Source organism: Carcharodon carcharias, chromosome 14, assembly GCF_017639515.1.
Source record: "Carcharodon carcharias isolate sCarCar2 chromosome 14, sCarCar2.pri, whole genome shotgun sequence".
NCBI lineage: Eukaryota > Metazoa > Chordata > Chondrichthyes > Lamniformes > Lamnidae > Carcharodon > Carcharodon carcharias.
In genome coordinates this window covers 105,156,306-105,179,616 of record NC_054480.1, presented here as the reverse complement: position 1 = coordinate 105,179,616, position 23,311 = coordinate 105,156,306, and the positions used below count along the sequence as shown (strand labels likewise).

The 23,311-nt window shown below is 44.7% G+C and overlaps 1 pseudogene; it reads left to right on the top strand.

Moving 5' to 3' along the window:
* Positions 1-2,643: 2,643 nt before the first annotated feature.
* Positions 2,644-14,333, top strand: LOC121287570 (annotated as a pseudogene).
* The last annotated feature ends 8,978 nt before the right edge of the window (positions 14,334-23,311 follow it).

The following is a 23,311-nucleotide window of genomic DNA, read 5'->3' as shown; positions in this document are numbered from 1 at the left end:
AGATGAAACAGACACAAATACATTTGCATAACATTTGTATAAAATACAGGTCTTGAGGGTTTGTCGGTCCTGGACAGTCCCTCTCCTTAAAATAGCAGTTCACAGTTCCTGCTAGGACCTCACGTGTTTATCAGTTTCACCCACACGGGGCTGCTGGTTTGGGCTGCATCAAATCGCATTCACATACTGAAAGCTGATTGGGTGAATCTGCCACCTCAGTGCAGTTTAGCTTCACCCCAATCCCCTTCAACATTTAAATGAGATGCAATTAGCTCTCAGTGTTCTGATACTATGAAAATAGCAGATGCTCAGATATAGAATGTGTTCAGCATTTAGTAGAATATATTTCTTCATAGTCAACTGTTGACTGCTAGAAAAATATGATAATTGGGTAGGAAGTCAGTATGAGATGCAATTAGCTCTCAATGTTCTGATAGTGGAATGAATTTAGCAGTCTTAACTGTCAGCTGCTGATTGATAGATGATTGGTATATGTTAGTCAGGTGGTAGGCAAGTTAGCACATGTGATTAAATTTTCTTCAGCCCCTTTCCTGTACAGCATGTTCATTCACTGTTGTAGCAGTGGCAATGTCCACATGGCAAGATTGTCTAAGCACTAACTGGGGTTCACCAACACATTGTGTTAGGGCCCACTGCAGGTGTCACACAGTAAATGTCCTTTAGTGCGGAGCTTGTTGTATAGACATTGGGTGGAATTTTCTGTGCTCAGTGCGTGTTCAGCGGTGTGAGCGGGCAATATGGGGAGAAGGCCAAAAATTGATTTCACAACATTGTGAAACCAGTTTGCAATTATCAGCTCAGCCCGTCAATGGTGGGCCGTGTTTTCCGCCAATTGATGTTGGGAAAATCTCATTGTAATACATCTGCATATCATTATAAGGCCAGCCTGCAGGAATCAACCCCCAGGCTGGATTGCCCACCAATGTCAGTGGGAAACACGCAGGTGCAGAACACTTCTTGACAAGTGTGACGTGCAGAAGTCGGGACTTACCGCCAATTCTTGCTCACATTGCTGACATTTGAAGAGCAGAAGATGCTGGAGCCTGACAGCAACGGGACCCTGGAGGAATGTCCATGGAATGCTGGGTGGATTCTCATGGACATGGCTCCGCCGTGAAGCAATTCACGGAAGGTGGGAAGACACCTGCTCACAACGGATGATCATCCAGGGGATGGAGAGGAAGGACCGGCTGTGTTTGGGAGAGGAAGATGTACCGGGGGCTGGGAGAGGAAGGTTTAGGATCGACTAGGAGAGGAAGGTATGTCAGGTGGAGGGTGAGGTTAGAAGTGGGGAGAACAAGGGTGTCAGGAGTGTGAGGTTGGGGGATACAAAGATATCAGGGAGGTTGAAGTTGTGGGGGGAATGAAGTTGTCAGGGGTGTGAGGTTGGGAGTAGGCAAAGGTATAGAGGAGGGTAAGGTTGGGAGGGGGGAGCGAGTACAAGGAGAGGAGGAGGAATCAAGGGAGAAGACAACAACTGGAGGCGTAGGTGTAAGGGAAGGGGATTGGAGGGGGGAAGGAGTCCAGAGAGGGGAAGGAGTCCAGGGGAAGGAATAAGGGTGGTGGATTGAGTAAAGGTGGAGGAAGGAGTCAGGAAGGGGGAAGCTCTAAGACAGGAGGGGGAGTCTGAGGGTTGGCAGGGTCGGGTGTGAGTCCGGGGTGGGAGGGGGGAGTCTGGGGTTGGGGGAGGGAGTTCCAAGAGGAGAAGGAGCTCCAAAGTGAATATATTTTCAGATTGTAAGGTGGAAAAATGTGTTCACCTGTGCAACCAACAGTGATCAGGACTTCTTAACTTTTGAACGCCCTAGACTTCCAGATGTTGCCCTGACATCTACAGCAGGGGCGGAGAGAGCCTGTGCAAAGGTTGGCCATATTACCTCTGATGTTTTCGGTGTGGGTCTTCTGGAGAGCTGATGCCTTGGGGGCCCCGGCTTGTTTTGGCTGCCCTTCTGTAGGCCAGCTGGTCCCTCTTCGGTGACAGAGGACAAGGTTGAGGGGGTCATAGACAAAGGGGACTCGGAGGGAGAGGGCAGCCTCTGAGATTCCTGAGCGGATGAGCCAGAGGTGTCCAGCTGCCGCTCCTCCTCCCTTTGGGTGCCTGATGGCCTCAGCCTGACTGTTGAGGGGAAGGAGCACTTGGAAGGACATCGAGGTGCCCCATTTCCCTCTCACATTGCCACAGCAGGAACTCACCTATGGCTATTGTGATGGAGTGCAGGTGTGCACGCATCCCTGCATTCTGCTGGACCAGGGTCTCCAAGGTGCCTGCCATCCTCCCCATGGAGACCTCCATACGCACACATGTGGGCACCACTTCATCAGAGAGCAGGCAGACGCACTCCTCTGAATTGCTTGCCATTATTTTGAGGGCTTCCAACAACTCTGTATGATGTTCCCTCCAATACTGCTGATTATACAGGATGCGTTGGATAGCCGAATCCAGAGGCTCATCATCTGACCCAGACCTTTCAGATGCCTTTTCCCAAGCAATCCTTTGAGTACCAGGGAGTTTGGCTGAAACAGCTTCCTCCTGCTGTGGACATGTCTATGTGGTAACCATCAAATTGTGAACCCAAACCTGCTCTAGATCCAGGTCCCATCAAGGTGTGTATCTCCGCGCTCATGGAGGGTATGGGTAAGCACCATGATGGGTCCTCCAGGCTGCTTATTTCCAGCTCTTCATTGGAGGAGGTGTCTTCTTGTCTGAAGGTGAGGCCCTGGATGGAGTTGAGGGACTGGCTGGCTGAAGGTGTCAGTCACTTGGCAGATCTCCCTGTGAACCAAAGTAGTGATGATTAGTGCATGTCAGCAGAATCAGGGGCAGGACAGAGAGCATTCGCAGTTGTGTTGAGGGAGCGATGATGTGGTGCAGGACCCTCATGAGGATGTTCACAACCGACTTCACCATCGCTGCAGGCACAGTCCACATCTTCACTAGTCAGCACGATGGCACACTCCTAAAACCTGAGTGAGGGGACTAATGTGGGCCACTCCATCCCCAGTCTGGGACCTCCCCCTGCTGTTGTGAGCCAGCTTCTCCTGCATGAAAACAGATGGAGAGAGTGGGAGCAGGACATGTGGCACTGTTACACACTGTTGGCATAGCTTGGAATGTTTGTGTGGTGAGTGGAGACATGATTGGGATGATGGAGGCGAACTCCAGAGGATACGAGCCTGAGGAAGACCTGAGGGTGTGTGTGAGAGTTAGTGGTGTTGTCCCTTGAGGCATGAGATCCCTGTAGATGTGTGATGGGTTTGTGAGTGTGTGAGTTGAGATTGATGAGAAGAGTGATTTACCCTGGAGGAACAGATGAGACCATTCATCCTGTTGTGGCACTGGGTGGTTGTCCTTTTTTGCAGGGCACTGGCACTGACTACCGCTGCCACCATGCTGGATTAGTAATGTGGCTTCCCATCCTGTGGCCAGAGCAAGGGTAGAGGACATCACAGCAGGCCTCCACTGTGTCTAAAAGGCACTTGAGGGATGCATCATTAAACAGGGGCGGCTGCAGTTTTTTTGCCTTTTGGTGCCATGTCCTCTTTGCAGCAGTCGTGGGCTTGAAGCACTGAGAAGTGTGTGTGCCTGGCTTGAGGAAGCGGCACAGTGATAGTGTGGCGGGTAAACGAGAGCACACCCACCATCGAACCTGTCTGTTTCCCAGGAATGCATAATTAATAAGGTGGGATTGGGACAATACAGCGTGAAAAGCTGCCATTGCGTCTGGCGGATAAAATGTCCTTTTCCCGCCCTCTACCGCACTTAGTGCAAAGCTGGGACAATTCCGCCCAATATTTCAGATACTTCTTATGATAGGGAACTACTAGTACTGTCAGTGTGTGGTTCAGTAAAGTGAAATTCAGTTTTATAATGTTTCTATTAATGAGAGAACCACAAGCTAAGAGTGTTGCATCAAAATGTGGTTGTTATTGGACATATAATCTGCAATTTACACTCCAGCCCAGGACAGAGGGAGCAGTCACTGTTATGAAGTTTCTTGAAAATCCAAATCTTTGAAGCACAATCTGTATAAGACACTTGTTAGGCCTTATCTGGAGTACTGCGTCTAGTTCTGGGCACCATACTTGAGGAAGGATATGAAGGCTTTGGAGAGAGAACAGAGGAGATTCACAAGAATGATTCCAGCAATAAAGGACTGTAGTTATAAGGATAGATTGGAGAAGTTGGGACTCTTTTTCTTGGAGAAAAGAAGGCTGAGAGGAGACTTGATAGAGGCATTCAAGATCCTGAGGGGTATGGACAGGATAAATAGTGAAACTGTTCTCACTCAAGAGGACATCAAGAACTAGAGGGCACAGATTCAAAATAATTGGCAAAAGGAGTAAATGTGATTTGGGGATTTTTTTTTCACCCAGAGGGTGGTTGGAGTCTGGAACAGACTTCCTGAGAGGGTGGTGGAGACAGGTTCGATTGAGGTATTCAAAAGGGAATTGGATTGCTACCTGAAAAGAAAGAGTGTGAAAAGTTACAGGGATAAGAAGGAGAGTGGGACTAGGTGGAATGCTCTTTCAGAGAGCCAATGCAGACTCGATGGGCCAAATGGCCTCCTTCTGCACTGTAACAATACAGTGATACTGTGAATCCACAGAATCTTGTGAATTATGGAGTCAAATGTTTTTCGTCAGGCAAACATTAGTAGGAGAAGTGAGACAGGGCCATATTCTAAAGGGCTCAATAAAGATTGCCACAAAGTCTCAATGAGGAAAGGCGCTAAGGCCTTTGGTCATAGATACCAAGTGGCTGGAAAATTGTAAAACCCCTCAGGATACATGAGACAAATATAGCAATTTTTTTTCTCTATTGATTCATGAGATATAGGTGTCGCTGTCTAGGCCAGCATTTATTGCCCATCCCTAATTTTCTTTGAGAAGGTGGTGGTGAGCTGCCTTCTTGAACTGCTGCGATCCATGTGGTGTAGGTACACCCACAACACTGTTAGGGAGGGAGTTCCAGGATTTTCTACAGGGACAGTGAAGGAACGGAGATATAGTTCCAAGTCATGATGGTGTGTGGCTTGGAGGGGCACTTCCAGGTGGTGGTGTTCCCATGTGTCTACTGTCCTTGCCCTTCTAGATGGTAGTGGTCATGGGCTTGGAAGGTGCTGTCTGAGGAATCTTGGTTCCTGCAGTGCAGCTTGTGGATGATACACACTGCTGCTACTGTGTGTCAGTGGTGGAGGGAACAAATGTTTGTGGATGGGGTGCCAATCAAGTGGGCTGCTTTGTCCTGGATGGTGTCGAACTTCTTGAGTGTTGTTGGAGCTGAACTCATTCAGGCAAGCGAAATGTATTCTATCACACTCCTGACCTTGTCGATAGTGGACAGATTTTGGGGAGTCAAGGAGTGAGTTACTCACTGCAGGATTTCTAGCCTCTGCCCTGCTCTTCCAGCCACAGTATTTATATGGTTAGTCCAGTTCAGTTTCTGGTTAATGGTAACCCCCCTAGGATACTGATAGTGGGGGATTCAGTGATGGTGATGCCATTGAATATCATGGGGTGATGGTTAAATTCTCTCTTGTTGGAGGTTGTCATTGCTTGGCACTTGTGTGGCATGAATGTTACTTGCCACTTGTCAGCCCAAGCCTGGATATCGTCCAGGTCTTGCTGCATTTGGACATGGACTACTTCAGTATCTGAGGAGTCGTGAATGGTGCTGAACTTTATGCAATCATCAGCGAACATCTCCACTTCTGACCTTATGATGGAAGAAAGGTCATTGATGAAGCAGCTGAAGGTGGTTGGACTATATTACAGATATAATCTGTAATTGAAAGTGACGCACCTCAGAGTAACACACACTGTATTGAAGGAATGTGATCTGATATGCACTTCATGTAAAATCCAATTTGAACTATTATATAATGTACATTTACAAATTTTATGAATAAAATATATTTTTGAACAAAAATGGGGAAATAGGAAATATCAGAAGATAAACTATGTTCTGTTTAAAATGTAAGAGTTTCTAATAGGACTGAGGTATCTCTACATCAACCTGTGTTTCTAACGCTGAATGGGTGGGTTTCAGATCCTTGCTCTGATTGGTCAGTGTGAATCACTCTAATTTGCATGGATTTCCTTCCTGATGTGAATGGGTCTTGAGAAAGAAAAATCACCTAAAGGGTTAAATTATAAAGGGAAGCAAGAACAGAAAAATAAGAAGAACAAGCCTGGACATGTGAAATGACCTGAGATCAAAGGTTAGGCAAAGAGTGGATAAAAAGGATACATGCCACAATAAACACAAACAGATGTCTCATGGAATGAATAGTACATTGTTAGAAGAGATAAGGGATTATCAAGAAACTGTATGGGTAAGCAAAATCAATTACCTAACATAGATATAATTATAAGAGAATAAAGAAGGGCAAGTTAATAAGATCACTCAAGTTAATGAGATCACTGTGTAAATATGCTGGAGTCACCTAATTGTACTGTATAAATACTGCTTGTTGAACACTGTAACTTCGATCCGTTGTGATCTCCTCCCAATGGCCATTGTATGGTTCAGCGCTTAATAAATTGTACTTTTTACGGAAGTAACGTGCATTTGCTGTATTTATTCTTTAACAGTCTATATCTGGGTTCAATGGGCAGCTGCTGTCAAAGTCTGTCACAGGTACACTTGGTGAAGGGAGCCAGGAAGCTCACTGGCAGAAATGATGCGCACGTTGTGTTTTTTCCGGTCTCTGATGCTGTGGCTAGGCTATAAGTGCAAACACTGAACTTTGCTCCCATCACAGCAGCAGATGTAGGGTCGGGGACTTAGAGTCATTTTTAAAGACTCAATGAACAATGTTTAATTCTTGCTGTTTTTACAGATGGACAGTCTCAGACTCTGACTCAGCTTCCAGACCTGACCATGAAACCGGGAAACACAGCCACACTGGACTGCAACATTGGAACAGATGGTAATAAGGTTGTAATCTGGTCCAGACACCAGGAGCAGCTCCTCAAGGGATCCTCAGCTTTTACCATTCATGCGACACCCCTAAATATGGTTCCGGGTTTAGCAGCGACCGTTTCACATCAAAAGCCAACAGCGGCCACAACATTTACCAGTTAATCATAAAGAACGTGGAAGTGAATGATGCTGCCGTCTATTACTGTGGAAAGAGGGTTGCATCGAGCAGTACTTATGTGCCACAGTGACAGAAGGTAAAACAAAATCTGGGAACAGCAAATGTTATACACTTAATATCTTTATATCTGAAAACATTCCAATTGTTTGCATTTCATAAAATCACTTTAATTTTGTCCTTTGTACAATATTTTAAAATTAATATCATTTCTTAATGATAACATTCTGAATCTCACTGCCCAGTATTGGGTGTTGATGATATTTTAATGTCAGTGTGTGGATGTTGCTGTGAGTTCATTCCTTACTGTCCCTCACCAGCAGGAACACTGGGAATACATGAAGTCTGATTAATGCTGGGACTGGAGAATCTGAATGTGTCTTCTGTCTGATTCCAGGATCCTGGATAACTGTATGGACTGAACCCTAGAACATCACACTATGTGGGTGTTCGGCCAAGGGACCAAACTCTTTGTTGCAGGTAAGTGGCTGGAAATTCCCTTCTGCAGAAACCAGCTGTGTGAATTTAAACATTTGGAAATTAAGCGATAATTCAAATTCAGTTATTTCCGAGCGCCTATTTTTAAAATGTCAATCTTACATTGAACATGCTGGTGACATGTTTAGTCTCCAGCACCAGTTCAGTTAATTCACAGAATCACAGTGCAGAAGGGGCACTTCGGCCCATCGATTCTGCACCGATATGTGAGAAACACCTGACCTGCCTACCTAATCCCATTTACCAGCTCTTGGCCTTGAATGTATGACGTGCCAAGTGCTCATCCATGTACTTTTTAAAGGATGTGAGGCAAGCCGCCTCCACCACTCTCCCAGGCAGTGCATTCCAGACTGTCACCACCCTCTGGGTAAAAAAGCTTTTCCTCACATCCCCCCTAAACCTCCTGCCCCTCAGCTTGAACTTATGCCCCCTTGTGAATGACCCTTCAACTAAGGGGAGCTGCTCCCTATCCACCCTGTCCATGCCACTCATAATCTTGTACACCTCGATCAGGTCGCTCCTCAGTCTTCTCTGCTCCAACAAAAACAACCCAAGTCTATCCAACCTCTCTTCATAACTTAAATGTTTCATCCCAGGCAACATCCTGGTGATTCTCCTCTGCACCCTCTCCAGTGCAATCACATCCTTCCTATAATGTGGCGACCAGAACTGCACACAGTACTCCAGCTGTGGCCTCACTAAGGTTCTATACAACTCCAACATGACCTCCCTACTTTTGTAATCTATGCCTCGATTGATAAAGGCAAGTGTTCCAAATGCCTTTTTCACCACTCCACTAATGTGCCCTTCTGCCTTCAGAGATCTATGGACACACACGCCAAGGTCCCTTTGTTCCTCAGAACTTCCTAGTGCCATGCCGTTCATTGAATACTTCCTTGTCAAATTACTCCTTCCAAAGTGTATCACCTCACACTTTTCATGGTTAAATCCGCCACCTATCTGCCAATTTGACCATCCCGTCTATATCTTCCTGTAGCCCAAGGCACTCAGCCTCACTGTTAACCACCCGGCCAATCTTTGTGTCATCTGCAACTTACTAATCCTATCCCCCACATGGTCATCTATATCTTTTATATAAATGACAAATAACAGGGAACCGAGTACAGATCCCTGTAGTACGCCACTGGACACTGGCTTCCAGTCACTAAAACATCCTTCTGTCATCACCTTCTGCCTCCTACAACTAAGCCAATTTTGAAGCTACCTTATCAAATTACCCTGTATCCCATGTGCATTTGCCTTCTTTATAAGTCTCCCATGTGGGACCTTGTCAAAGGCTTTGCTGAAATCCATATAAACTATATCAACAGCACTACCCTCATCTACACACCTGGTCACCTCCTCAAAAAATTCAATCAAATTTGTTAGGCATGATCTCCCTCTGACAAAGCCATGCTGATTATTCCTGATCAAACCTTGGCCCTCCATGTGGAGATAGATACACTCCTTCAGAACTTTCTCCAATAGTTTCCCTACCACTGACGTGAGGCTCACTGGCTTGTCATTCCCTGGCTTATCTCTACCAACCCTTCTTAAATAGCGGAACCACATTAGCTGTTCTCCAGTCCTCTGGCACCTCCCCCGTGGCCAGAGAGGAATTAGAAATTTGGGTCAGAGCCCCTACAACCTCCTCCCTTGCCACCCTCAGCAGTCTGGGACACAAATCATTCAGACTTGGAGATTTGTCCACTTTTAAGCCTACCAACACCCCCAATACCTTGTCACTCCCCAAATCAATTTGCTTAAGAACCTCGCAGTCTCTCTCCCCGAGTTTGATACCTTCATCCTCATTCTCTTGGGTGAAGGCGGATGTGAAGTATTCATTCAACACTCTAGCGATGTCCTCTGGCTCCACCCATAGATTGTCCCCTTGGTCCCTTATGGGCCCTGGTTCCCTAGTTATCCTCTTCCTATTGATATACTTATAGAATATCTTGGGATTTTCCCTACTTTTACCAGTGAAAGCTTTCTCATCCCCTCCTTGCTCTCCTAATTGCTTTCTTAGGCTCCACCCTGCACTTTCTATACTCCACTAATGCCTCTGCTGATTTGCTTCCCTTGTACCTGCTAAAAGCCTCTCTTTTCCTTCTCATAGTATCCTGAATATCTCTGGTCATCCATGGTTCTCTGGGCTTGTTACTCCTTTCTATCACCCTAGAGGGAACATGTTGAGCCTGTACCCTCCCCATGTCCTTTTTGAACACCCCCCACTGTTCCTCTGTAAATTTCCCCACAAGTAACTGTTCCCAGTCTGCCTTGACCAGATCCTGCCTTATTTTACTAAAATCCACTCTCCCCCAATCCAAAACATTTTTTGCAACTTGTCGATTTCCTTGTCCATAAGAAACTTAAACCGTACCATGTTGTGGTCGCTATCACTAAAATGCTCGCCCACCACCATCTCAGCCATCTGTCCGGCTTCATTCCCCAGAATTAGGTCCAGCAATGCACCGTGCCTTGTTGTACCCTCTACATACTGACCTAAAATATCCTCCTGTACACATTTCAAGAAATCCACTCCATCTAAACCCTTAACACTATGTCTATCCCAATTAATGTTGGTAAAGTTGAACTCACCTAATATAATTACCCTATTATTGTTTTTACACACCTCCACAAATTGTGCACATATTTGCTCCTCAATTTCCCACTGACTATATGCGGCTCTATAATAAACACCTAATAATGTGGTTGCCCCTTTTTTATTGCTAAGCTCTACCCAAAAAGCTTCATTCAATGCCCCCTCCAAGTTTTATCTCTCCCTACTGCCGTAACTGACTCCTTAATTAATAACGCAATGCCTCCTACTCTTTTACCCCCTCCCCTGTCTCGCCTGAAGATTCTATATCCCGGAATGTTGAGCTGCCAATCCTACCCTTCCCTCAACCACGTCTCAGTGATGGCTATTATATCACAATTCCACATGTCAATCCTCACCCTTAGCTCATCCATTTTACCTGTAATACTCCTGATATTAAAGTAGAGGCCATCCAGCCTTGCCTTACTCCCTTGAAGCTTATTGCAGCTGTAATCCCTCTGACCTGATTGTTTTACTGTATTATCATGTGTCCCTATTCTGCTAACATTCTGTGTTCCCTCCCCCTGCCGAATTAGTTTAAACTCCTCCCAACAGCACTAGCAAACCCGCCCCCAAGGATGTTAGTCCCACTCTGGTTCAGATGTAGACCATCCCGCTTGTACAGGTCCTACCTTCCCCAGAAACGGTCCCAGTGATCCAGGAAACTAAAACCCTCCCTCATGCACCAACTCTTAAGCTATGTATTTATCTGCGCTATTCTCCTATTTCTGAGCTCGCTAACACGTGGCACTGGGAGTAATCCAGAGATTACAACCCGAGAGGTTTCGCTTTTTAGTCTACTGCCTAACTCCCTGAATTCTTGATGCAAGACCTCATCCCTCTTTCTACCTATGTCATTGGTACCAACATGTGCCATGACCTCTGGCTTATCACCCTCCCCCTTCAGGATGCCCTGCAGCTGTTCAGTGACGTCCCGGACCTTGGCACCAAGGAGGCAATATACCATCCTGGAGTCACTTTGACAGCCACAGTAGCGCCTATCTGTTCCCCTGACTATAGAATCCCCTATTACTATTGCTCTTCCTCCCTTCCTCCCCTCCTGTACAGACAGGCTGCTTGTGGTGCCAGAAGCTTGGCTCTGTCCACACTCCCTGGAGGAACCTGTGCCCTCATCAGCCTCCAAAACAGAATACCGATTGGCGAGCGGGACCCCAGGGGATTCTTGAACTACCTGACTGTTTCTCTTGGACTGCCTGTTGTTCACCTATTCCCTTCCTTCCTCAAGTTCCTTCATCTGCGGTGTGACCACCTCTCTAAATGTGCTATCCACGATGCTCTCAGACTCACGGATGCTCCAGAGTGTCCCCAGCCACCATTTCAGCTCTGAAACCCGAACTTCCAGGAGCTGCAGCTGGACACACTTCCTGCACACATGCTGGTCCTGGGCACTGGAAATGTCCCCGGCTTCCCACATGGAGCACACCACGGCCATGACTTATCCCTTTAAATTAAACCTTTAAATTATCACTGTATTTTTTGATGTTGGTCCTGGATGTCTCAATTTGTGCTGCTTCTGACACCAGTGTTTCTATATATTATTACTGTTTTATTTAATAAGTGCACTCATTTATAATGCCTTTCTAAAATTTTCTATGAAAGTTGATTTTCCTTTTCTAACAGTTGGTGCAAATAGATTTTTGATCCATATGTGGTGCGGTTTTTTCAAACCGTAATGGAGGGCAGTCCTGGAGAAAGGGATAAATTCTCCCTCATGGTTGAGCTGTTTTGTTTAACAATTGTGGAATGCTTTCACTATGCAGTGCACTGGGATGAATTAAATCTAAAGAAAGAAATTGCATTTGTATAGCACTTTTTATGTCTTGAAGTCTTTCACACTGAATAGATTTATTTTTAAAGGGCTATCATTTATAAGCAACTAAACACAGCAGCCAATTATCACACAAAGCACCAATGAGATCAATGACTGTGATATTTTATGGTAGTATTGCTTTAAGGATATTGACCTGGACACTGGGACAAAAATGTCATGGGATCATTGCATCCACCTGAACAAGCAGTCTTTTGAGAAAAATTGACTGCTACTGTACTCACTTAGTATTCCACTGAAGTGTTTTCTAGACCTTTTTCCAGATTCCATATTTCTGTAGTCCGCTCCCATCCCTCACTTGTTTTTCCAGTATGTTCATGACTGTTTTTGTGCCATTTCCTACTCCACTGATGAACTGGAAAATTTCATCAACCTTGCTCTCAATTTTCTCCTTTCCCTCATCCATACCTGACCCATCCATATGTTACTTTGTTTCCCTGTCTCCATTTTTGGGTACAGACCAATATCCACCATAAAACCACTGCCTCTCACAGCAACCATGACCATACTTCTTGCCACCCTGCTTTCTGTAAGGGGTCCATGCCAATCTAACAGTTTCTCAAGTTCTGAAGAAGAGTCAGCTTGGACTCGAAACGTTAGCTCTGGGCAGAATTTTCAGATTGGCGAGCGATGGCATGCCCGCTGAACTGTCAAAGGCCTATTTAGGCCATTAAGAAAGTAATTAAAGTTGTTAAGAATGCTGCCCATCCAACCTTGGGCAGGCGAAGAGCCCAAGTGGCCTTCGCATTTATCATGAAACCTCATCCACAGGCGGATGAGGATTATTAATTAAATAAAAAATTTTGAAAAACTTAATGGACATGTCCCAGCTCATGTGACAGTTTCACATGAGGGGGCATGTCCTTAAATTTCTTTTTTTCCCTTTATTAAATTTTTCTGAACTTAAACTAATCTCCCTGAGGCATGGAGGTTGCCCCATAGTCTTTGCACTATCCAGTGCCTTCAGCCATTTCTTGATATCATGTGGAGTGAATCGAACACCGGCATCTGTGATGATGGGGTCCTCCGGAGGAGGCCGAGATGGACCATCCACTTGGCACCTCTGGCTTAAGATTGTAGCAAATGCTTCAGCTTTATCTTTTGCACTGGCTGTGCTGGGCTCCATCATTGAGGATGAGGATATTTATGGAGACTCCTCATCCAGTGAGTTGTTTAATTGTCCATCACCATTCACGAATGGATATGGCAGGACTGCAGAGCTTAGATCTGACCTATTGGTTGTGGGATCGCTTAGCTCTGTCTCTCACTTGCTGTTTTTGCTGTTTGGCATGCAAGTAGTCCTGTGTTATAGGTTCACCAGGTTGTCACCTCATTTTTTGGTATGCCTGATGCTGCTCCTGGCATGCCCTCCTGCTTTCTTCTGGTTTGATGATAATGCTAGAGTGGGGTTACAGATTGAGTTTGAGTACAATTCTGCTGCTGCTGATGGCCCACAGCGCCTCATATCCAGTCTTGAGTTGATACATCTGTTTGAAATCTATCTGAAATGATCCTAAGCTTTTCTCTAACTTGATACAAACATGTGTTTTGTCTGGTTTTGATTGCAGCTCAGCAACTCCCTGATCCTTCGGTAAAACTCCTTGGACCTTCAGCCAATGAGGTGTCCACAAAAGGAGCTGGCACGTTAGTTTGCCTGGTCAGCAAACTGTCCATGGGCTTTACTGTGGTCAGCTGGACAGTCGATGAGAGCCTGACGAGAAGTGAGGTCCAAACCAGCATTGTGTCGCAGAAATCAGACAACACTTTCAGCCTCAGCAGTTACCTGACAGTCCTTGGCAGAGATTGGAGCAGTGGGAAGGTGTACTCCTATACAGTTCAACAAGGAACAGCTTCAAAAACAACTGCAACTGCCTCACAATCCAATTGTTAAATAGATCAAAGTTTCGCTTGTGTCTTTTGCCTGAATAGTGAGAATATGTCACTTTGACTTCCTCCGCCTTTATCCACCCTCTACCCTGGCAACTGCCTCATTTTGTGTTTCTGTTTTGCTTTGTGTGATTCTGCTGTATCATTTGACGTGTTTGTACCTGAGGTAGGTTTTGCTCAGTCTCTCTGATTGCAAGAACTACACCAGGGTTAAAGTGACCAGGTATTTGGTTCCAATCAGGAATTTCAGTTCAAATGGGTGGTTTACTCAGCACCAGTGCTGGATTTAATGAAAACAGTTTATGATCAGCCAATAGCATCAGATTAGTAATGACTGTCACTGAGTGTAATATTCAATAAAGAGAATCTGTGCAAGAAATATTTCTGTGTGTATGTTATGTCACATTTTGTGATCATTCCCATCCCCATCCCTCACTCCACCAAATGGTTTAGATCTGAACAGCACAATGGCAGCAGTGTATACCATCTAGCCGATGCACTGCAACAACTCGACAACACCTTCCAAACTCAAGACTCCTATCACTGAGAAGAATAAAGGCAGCAGATGAATGGGAACATCACCCATCTGCAAGTTCCTGTCCAAGTCAACACTCCATCCTGACTTGGAACTATTTTGTCATTCCTTCACTGCCACTGGATCAAGATCCTGGAACTCCACTCCTAACAGCACTATAGGTATATCCACACCACATAGACTTCAGGGATTTAGGAAGGTGGCTCAGCAGCACCTTCTCAAGGACAATTAACATTGGAAAATAAATGTTGGCCCAGCCAGCGATGCTCGTGTCCCATGAAAGAATTTTAAAAAATGATTCAACACTTTGCTCCAGTCCTGATGCAGTTCCACATATTCAGGAACGTTTTGGGAAGTCAGACAGGATCTAATCAAAATCTTTCAAAGGTCCTTCCTTGGATATGGGAGTTGGGTCAGATGCCTGGAAAGTGGCTACTAGAACATTTATTTATAAACGAACAAACTAGGGAATTATAGAGTGGTCAGAGTGGTCAGCAGGTGTGGTAAACTTCTAGATCCCACAATATAAGATGAATTAATAATATAAAAACAAAAAAACTGCGGATGCTGGAAATCCAAAACAAAAACAGAATTGCCTGGAAAAACTCAGCAGGTCTGGCAGCATCGGCGGAGAAGAAAAGAGTTGACGTTTCGAGTCCTCATGACCCTTCGACAGAACTTGAGTTCGAGAGAATTAATGTTCACCTGGAGATACAGGCTCATTAGCCAGATATCTTTCATAAAAGTCAAATCGCATCTGACACATGTAAATATATTTAATGAGGAGACAGCCTATTGACAAGGAAATACAGTAGACGCTCTGTAAACAGACTTTCAAAAGGGGTTGATAAGGTGCAATATACAAGACATAGTAAACTTAGAGTGAGTGTGGCAACATTAAAACGACAGAAGAGATTTGTGGCTAATGGGTGTTTATTTCCCTGGAGGAAGAACTGAACTGTAGTGTTTAGCTATTGGTCCAATAAATAGATACACGGCAGGGCATCTCAATCCCATTGAATCATGTGTCATGTGGGAATTCTAGGACATTTCACATGTCTTAGACTGCCACAAGTGCCATCAGCTGGAGGCAATTGACCTCCTGGGTGTAGCATCATTACAGTGCACCTGTGATGCTGAGAGCTACATGGATGGCAAGTTGCAGGAGGTGGTCAGCATACAGCTTAAGACTGTGCATGTAGAGAGGGAATGAGCGACCACCAGGCAGGCAAGGAGGACCAAGCAATTGATTAGGATTTCCTTGAGTTCATCTTGCCTTCCAACCAGTACTCAGTTCTGAATACTGGTGAAGGCAATGTTTCCTCTCGGGAGTGCAACCGGTGCAAAGTCCGCAACACCATGGGTAGCACAGTGTACAGGGGGTGGGTGGAAGGTTAGAAAGAAGATTCTATAGTTAGGGGAACAGACAAGCTTTTCTTTGGCTGCAGTAATGATTCCAGGGTGGTATGTTGACACATTAGGTTATAAGGACAAAGATGCCACTGAATGGCAGCAGAGCATTCTGAGGGGATGCGCAAACTGCCAGAGGTCATGTTCCCTATCAGTGCCAATGACATAAGTAGAAAGAGGGATGAAGTCCTGCAGGCAGATTTTAGGGAGCTTGGAGATAATTAAATAAACTGGAGCTCAAAGGTAATAATTTCTGGATTACTCTTGGTGCCATATGTTAATGAGTGTAGAAGTTGGAAGATAGTGCAAATGAATGCATGGCTGGAGAGATGGTTCAGGAGGGAGGGATTCCTTGGACATTGGGACAGGTTCTTGTGTTGGTGAAACCTGTACAAGACTGACAGGTTACACCTCAGCAGAGCCGGGAACAATTTCACTGCAGGGAGGTTTGCTCATACTGTTGAATATTTAACTAGCTTGGTGGGGTTTGGGAACCTGAGCAAATATTCAGAAAGGAGCTGGAAGCAAAGCTGGAAATGGAAGGCAGAGAATTGGTAAGTGAGTATGGAAGACAATGGGAACAAAGCCTAGGGAATAGACAGCAAAGGATTTGGGGATTACTTAATGGTATGTATTCCAATGCAAGGGATCTGGTGAATAAGACAAATGAGCTGAGGGTGCAGATAATATTGCAACTGAAATGTATTTCTTTTAATTTCAAGAAATAAATATATAGGAAACAAGTTGTATCAGCAGAGGAAATACCAACAAAGTGTTTAATTCTCAGATACTTATAAGTTCTCCCTGAGACTAAAAGATCAAAGAGCTTTGAGATTCTTAAATCCTTTGTCTTAGTCCTCTACATGAGTTTTGCTGATTGAATGAATAGTGTAGTTTCATAGCACATTTCAATTTTGTGTCAGCCATAAGGGGAGATTTGCTAGGGTCTGCAACAGGGCACACTGAAATCTTGGGCTATCCAGAAAGTTGGTAAGGTCAAAGCCCACACCTGTAAAGCAACTTCCTCTCGCTGTCCCCCATAACTGCACCCCACCCCCACTTAACCCCCCTTCATCTGGTTTTCTTCTGGCTCCATCTATTTCTGATATTTAGGGTCTCCAGCTGACAATTGCCTCAATCTGACTCGAAATGACCTCAACTCAGTGTGCAGAGGCAAAATCAGACCTCTGACCTCTCTGAACTAAGCAAGAGCTCATTAAATGCCAATGAAAGCTATTACCTTGATTGAGAAACTGCTTTCTTTGGCTTGGAAACCTGGGTCACAGTATGACCCACATCACCTATATTGTATTGGGATTTAGTTCCTAAGAGGCTTTGGTTTGCTTATGGAAACCATTGTGAGCTGTCGTGACTGTGGATCCTATCCCCAAATTATTTATGGACATATTAGACTTTTAAGTGAGATGTGTTTTTTTTTTAAAAAGGACACACAAGCAAAAACTGGCTGAGACTGCAAGGTAACCACTTGCAGGGAAATTCTTATGCAATTACTTGACCAACTAGTTCAGAGAGGTTGGAATGTCACACCTAAAAGGTGTGACATGATCCAACTTCAGACAGAGGCACTTCAAAGGAAAAGATATAATGCAAACAGAACTGTAATCTTCTGTGGTTGCAGATAATAGAAAGTGATTACCATCTCAGCCAAGACCACCTTCTGTTGAATTATATCCCAGAGTATGAATATGAACTGTGTTGAAAATAAAGCAGATCTGGGTGGAAGATATGTTTGTTTTTCCCTTCCAGGGCTACTCAAGGAAAGGGGTATAAAAAAGCCAATTGCAACCCTAATTCTGCGTGCTAGACTGTTGTTCTGTTCTGGTGTGTTTGTGTTTTGAAGGTCACAGCTGAAGAACACCAATTGGGCATCCCTGTGCTTGCAGGTAAAAAAGTCCTCTCTTTCTCTGATTGCTGGAAGCAAGTCACAAGTCAGCAAAGCCACAGTCAAAAAGGAAACAGGGCAACTCCTTTCAGCTAACCTGCAGAACCAAGAATCTCCAAACCAACTGCCAAAGTCAGCTCTACCGGAATCATCCCAACTTAATGGCCACAAAATGCCACCATCTACTCCTCACGGACAAACCAAAGGACTAATTGGTATATCTTTTTAACTTTTAGTTTTGGACTCAATTTCTCATTTCTAATCTGTATGTGAAGGTGTGTTGTGTTTTTTAAATCATTTTCCTTGTGTTTAGTAACTAATAAACTCACTCTTTTGACTCAGGACAGCCTGGTTAAATTGGTTCCTTTTAAAACATAAATACATTTGGACTGAGAAAAGGTATCCTCCTGGGAAAGGATCCCATTTCAAATTAATCTTGTTGCGACTGAGGAGGTTGAATAAAAAAGGGAGCCAGTTCATCCCCCCTCACCCGGGAGCACAACAATTTGGGGTACTTCGGTCAGATCATAACAAATTTGGGAAACCTCACCTGGCACTGGTTGTAACAGAGCAAAGGACAATGTTTTGTCAGAGAAAGCCTGAACAAAAACAGGGTGCACCATGGGAAAGGAATCCGCACTCCCCGTCTGTCCAACTCAAAGTGCATTTTGGTAAAATGAAACAATTTGAGAAACTTTGGAGAAGGAAAAGAGTACCGTGGGGAAAGGAAGATAAGGTAACTCAAAAAATGTAGATAACGTTGGGCTTAAAACTAATGGATTATAGGAGGAAGGAGAGACTTAGGAGTTTCACATTTCTGAAATGCTGGAAAGGAAGAGTTAAAATGGGGGATATTGTGATGAATTTTGATTTTGGCATGGTGACAATGCAGGAAGAATCATTGGAATGTGGGATAAGACAATTTGGATACAGTAGTGTTCCAGTCTATCTTAATGACATGGATGACTCCAAGACTGAATTTGTGACCTCAGAGAGATGGGCCCTGCTGTAATAAGGGAATGATTTTCAATCTAAACTTTTTATAGTCAGGCCTATGAGATTAACCCCCATGAGGCTGGAAAATGCTATATTTTGCTCTGCTCTTTTCTTTGAGCTCACCCAAGAGGATGCTGACACTGATTTCGGTGTCAGTGATGTATATAGTCTAACCTCAGAGATATGCTGATCTCAAGCCCTCGAGCCAGTGTACAATTCTCACTTCTTCATAATTGCGGTGTCAAACAGGATGTGGATTTTTGGCCCAGGGTATATTTCTTTAGGTTTGTTTTGGGAATTGTTCATTTATATCCAACTACCGTACAGAACCAGTTTGGAAAAACTGACCAAATTAAATTCCACTACCTGATATATTTTCTTTAAGGGAGCTGACAGAGATGGTGGATTGGAAAATGTGATGTATGTAGAACTTTCAGAAAGCCTTTGATATATTACCACATAGGAGACAATGGATAAGATTAAAGGATAATGGAATTCATGAGAGGATAGCAAATTGGATGAAAACTAATGAGAAGGATGGGAACTGACATTAAAATTATTCCCTCTCTGGCACTTAGGAAGCAGAGGCAGCAGTGGAAGCTGGTAAATCAGAGCAGGGAAAGAGCGCAGTGCTTCTATAGTGTATTCGAGGGGCCTGACTCCAGACACACAGCAATATGGATGATTCTTAGCTTCCCTCTGAAATGACCTAGCAAACCATTCAGTTGTACTCACAAATACTTCTCAAAGGCAATAGGGATTGGCAATAAATACTGGCTTTTTCAGTGGCGCGCCACTTCCTGTGAATATACTAAAATGCTACTTATTGTTGTTATTGAGATATATAACATAAGGGGCTAAAGTTTTGTAAAGTTGGGAAACTCAGCAGAGATTTAATAATGGCGAGCAGGACCCTGATGTGGAAGCCCCACCCCATTTCCAACAGATCCAATTTTTGCCAGTGGGGGAAAAGTGGATTGGTGTGATTCACATAAGAGGGAAATCTGAACTCAGCAGGACCATTTTAACTTAGTGCTGAGTTCAAACAGACCCTGGTTTGGCTGTTTCAAGGGTCTTAACCTACAGTGTGGGAGTCACAAATTGATGGAGTAGATGTCAACATTCTTGAGGGGCCAATAAGGTCTGTTTAAGTGTCATGATCTGAAGTTTTTTAAATGACCCGCTTTTTAAACATTAAAAAAACAGGCTCCAGCTGTCTGTGAAAGTTTAAAAAAAACCTCTGCTCTGACTGCTTTGATTAACAGGCGTAGGCTAGAAAGAAAAGTAGCATCTGTTTGTGCAGTTTCAATAGTGCTCTTTGTTGACATTTCTCCAAGAGCTATCATTATATCATTAGGAATGGCTGAGTTTCAAAAGCTACAATTATCTCAGCAGGAGTTCCTGAGTTCACATTTTGATCGACAGTTTAAAGCATCTGTTAAAGGTTTATCTGTTTTTGATGTGGGGTCTGATTAGAAGTTTGTTTCTTTTTATAAGGAGAATAACCACTTGAGGAGATTTAAAAGCTTTGAATGCCTTTATGAATGGGAATTTTTTTCGTTATCAAGTGCGTGGGAGTGAGAGCTGTGTTAAATTTTTTTACTATTTGTTCACAGGATGTGGATGTCGCTGGCTAGGCCAGCATTTATTTCCCTTCCCTAATTGCCCTTAAGGAGATGGTAGTGAGCTGTCTTCTTGAACCGCTTCAGTTCATGCGGTGTAGGTACATCCACAGTGCTGTTAGGAAGGAACTTCCAGGATTGTGTCCCAGCGACAGTGAAGGAACGGCGATATGGTTCAAGTCAGGAAAGTGTGTGGCTTGGAGAGGAACTTGGAGATGGTGGTGTTCCATGCATCTGCTGCCCTTGTCCTTCTAGGTGGTAGCGGTCACGGGTCTGGAAGGTGCTGTTGAAAGAGTCGTGGTGAGTTTCTGCAGTGCACTTGTAGATGGTATACACTGCTGCTACTGTGCATAAGTGGTGGAGAGAGAGAGAACGTTTGATGTGGTGGATGGGCTGTCAATCAGGCGGGCTGCTTTGTCCTGGATGGTGCCGAATGTCTTGAGTGTTGTGGGAGCTGCACTCATCCAGGCAAGTGGAGACTATTTCATCGCACTCATGACTTGTGCCTTGTAGATGGTGGCTAGGCTTTGGGCAGTCAGGAGGTAAGTTACTCACTGCAGGATTCCTAGCCTCTGACCTGCTCTTGTAGCCATAGTATTTATATGGCTAGTCCAGTTTCTGGACTAATGTAACCCCCAGGATGTTGGTAGTGGGGGATCAGTGATGACAATGCCATTGAATGTCAAGGGGTGATGGTTAGATTCTCTCTTGTTGGATAAGGTCATTGCCTGGTACTTGTGTGGCATGAATGTTACTTACCACTTATTAGCCCAAGCCTGAATGTTGCCCAGGTCTGCTGCACATGGACATGAACTGCTTCAGTATCTGAGCAGTCGCAAATGTTGCTGAACATTGTGCAATCATCAGTGATCATCCCCACATCTGACCTTATGATCAAATGAAGGTCATTAATGAAGCTGCTGAAGATAGTTGAGCCGAGGACGCTACTTGAGTAACTCCTGCAGTGATGTCCTGCAACAGAGATGATTGACCTCCAACAGCCAGAACCTTTGTGCTAGGTATGACTCCAACCAGCAGACAGTATTCCCTCTGATTCCTTTTGACTTCAGTTTTGCTAGAGCTCTTGATGCCACACTCGGTCAAATGCTGCCTTGATATCAAGGGCAGTCACTCTTGCCCCACCTCTGGAGTTCAGCTCTTTTATCCATGTTTGAACCAAGGTTGTAATGAGATCTGGAGCTGAGTGGTCCTGGCAGAACCTAAACTGAGTGGCAGTGAGCAGGATGTTGCTGAGTAAGTGCTGCCTGATAGCACTGTCCATCACCCCTTCCCTCAATTTACTGATGAACAAGAATAGACTCATGGGCCGGTAAATGGCCAGGTTCAATTTGTCCTACTTCTTGTGTACAGGACATACCTGGGCAATTTTCCAAGTTGTCAGGTAGATGCCAGTGTTGTAGCTGTACTTGAACAGCTTGGCTAGAGGCAAAGCGAGTTCCGGAGCACAAGTCTTCAGTACTATTGCCGGCATGTTGTCAGGGTCCATAGCCTTTTCAGTATCCAGTGACTTCAGATATTTCTTGATATCACGTGGAGTGAATTGAATTGGCTGAACACTGGCATCTATAATGCTGGGGACCCCAGGAGGAGGCCCGAGGTGGACCATCCACTTAGCTCTTTGGCTGAAGCTTGTTGCAAATGCCTCAGCCTTGTCTTTTGCGCTGATGTGCTGGGCTCACCCATCATTGAGGACAGAGATATTTGTGGAGCCTCCTCCTCCTGTTAGTTATTTAATTGTTCACCATTGTTCATGACTGGATGTGGCTGAACTGCAGAATTTAGATCTGATCTTTTGGTTGTGGATCACTTAGCTCTATCCATTGCATGCTGCTTTTGCTGTTTGGCATGCAAGTAGTCCTGGGTTATAGCTTCACCAAGTTGACACCTCATTTTAGGTATGCCTGGTGCTGCTCCTGGCATGTGCTCCTGCACTGTTCACTGAACCAGGGTTAATCCCCCAGTTTGATGGTAATGGCAGATTGGGGGATATGCCAGGCCATGAATTTACAGATTGTGGTTGAATACAATGCTGCTGATGGCCCACAGCGCCTCATGGTTGCCCAGTTTTGAGTTGCTAGATCTGTCTGAAATTTATCCCATTTTACACGGAGGTGGTGTCACACACATGATGGAGGGTATCCTCAATGTGGAAATGGTACTTCAGCTCCAGAGGACTGTATGGTTGTCACTCACACAAATAGTGTCATGGACAGATGCATCTTGGACAGGTAGATTGATGAGGATGAGGTCAAGTAGGTTTTTCCCTCTTGTCATCACTTGTCACAGCCCAGTCTAGCAGTTATGTTCTTCAGGACTCTGCCAGCTCCTTCAGTAGTGGTATTACCAAGAAACTCTTGGTGATGGACATAGAAGTCCCCCACCCAGAGTACATTCTGTCCCCTGGCCATCCTCAGTATTTCTTCCAATTGGTATTCAGCATGGGGGAGTACTTATTTATCAGCTGCAGGAGTGACGGTACGTGGTAATCAGCAGGAGGAGACATTGCCCACGTTTGACTTGATGCCCTGAGACCTCATGGGGTCCAAAACCAATTTTGAGGACTCCCAAAGCAAATTGCATTCGACTATATATTACTGTGCTATCACTTCTGGTGTGTCTATCCTGGCGGTGGGAGAGGACATACCCAAGGATGGTGATGGTGCTCTCTGGGGCCTAGTCATGCTTGTGGAATCAGACCTTGCAGTCAATGTCATGCTGTTGCTTGACAAGTCTGTGGGCAGCTCTTCCAATTTTGGCACTAGCCTCCAGATATTAGTAAGGAGGACTTTGTGAGGTTGCTGAACATTCTGTTGTTGTTTCTGGTGCTTAGATCAATGCTGGACAGTTCATCAGTTCCATTCCTTTTAGAC